This window comes from Triticum dicoccoides, chromosome 7B (genome assembly GCF_002162155.2).
Source record: "Triticum dicoccoides isolate Atlit2015 ecotype Zavitan chromosome 7B, WEW_v2.0, whole genome shotgun sequence".
NCBI lineage: Eukaryota > Viridiplantae > Streptophyta > Magnoliopsida > Poales > Poaceae > Triticum > Triticum dicoccoides.
This window is the reverse complement of record NC_041393.1, coordinates 754,921,203-754,921,983: the sequence shown is the minus strand read 5'-3', so window position 1 is coordinate 754,921,983 and position 781 is coordinate 754,921,203.

Here is a 781-nt window from a genome sequence, read left to right as displayed (position 1 = left end):
TATGCAACTCCCGTTTACCGGAGGAACACTTTGGGTGCTACCAAACATCACAACGTAATTGGGTGATTATAAAGGAGTACTACATGTGTCTCCAAAGGAACATGTTGGGTTGGCGTATTTCGAGATTAGATTTTGTCACTCCGATTGTCGGAGAGGTATCTCTGGGCCCTCTCGGTAATGCACATCACTATAAGCCTTGCAAGCAATGTGACTAATGAGTTAGTTACGGAATGATGCATTACGTAACGAGTAAAGAGACTTGCCGGTAACGAGATTGAACTAGGTATTGGATACCGACGATCGAATCTCGGGCAAGTAACATACCGATGACAAAGGGAACAACGTATGTTGTTATGCGGTTTGACCGATAAAGATCTTCGTAGAATATGTAGGAGCCAATATGGGCATCCAGGTTCCGCTATTGGTTATTGACCGAGAATAGTTCTAGGTCATGTCTACATAGTTCTCGAACCCGTAGGGTCCGCACGCTTAAGGTTTCGATGACAGTTATATTATGAGTTTATGAGTTTTGATGTACCGAAGGAGTTCGGAGTCCCGGATGAGATCGGGGACATGACGAGGAGTCTCTAAATGGTCGAGACGTAAAGATTGATATATTGGACGACTATATTTGGAGTTCGGAAAGGTTCCGAGTGGTTCGGGTATTTTTCGGAGTACCGGTGAGTTACGGGAATTCGCCGAGTAGTATATGGACCTTATTGGGCCATACGGGAATAGAGGAGAGAGGCCAAAAGGAAGGAGGCCTGCGCCCCCCCCCCCC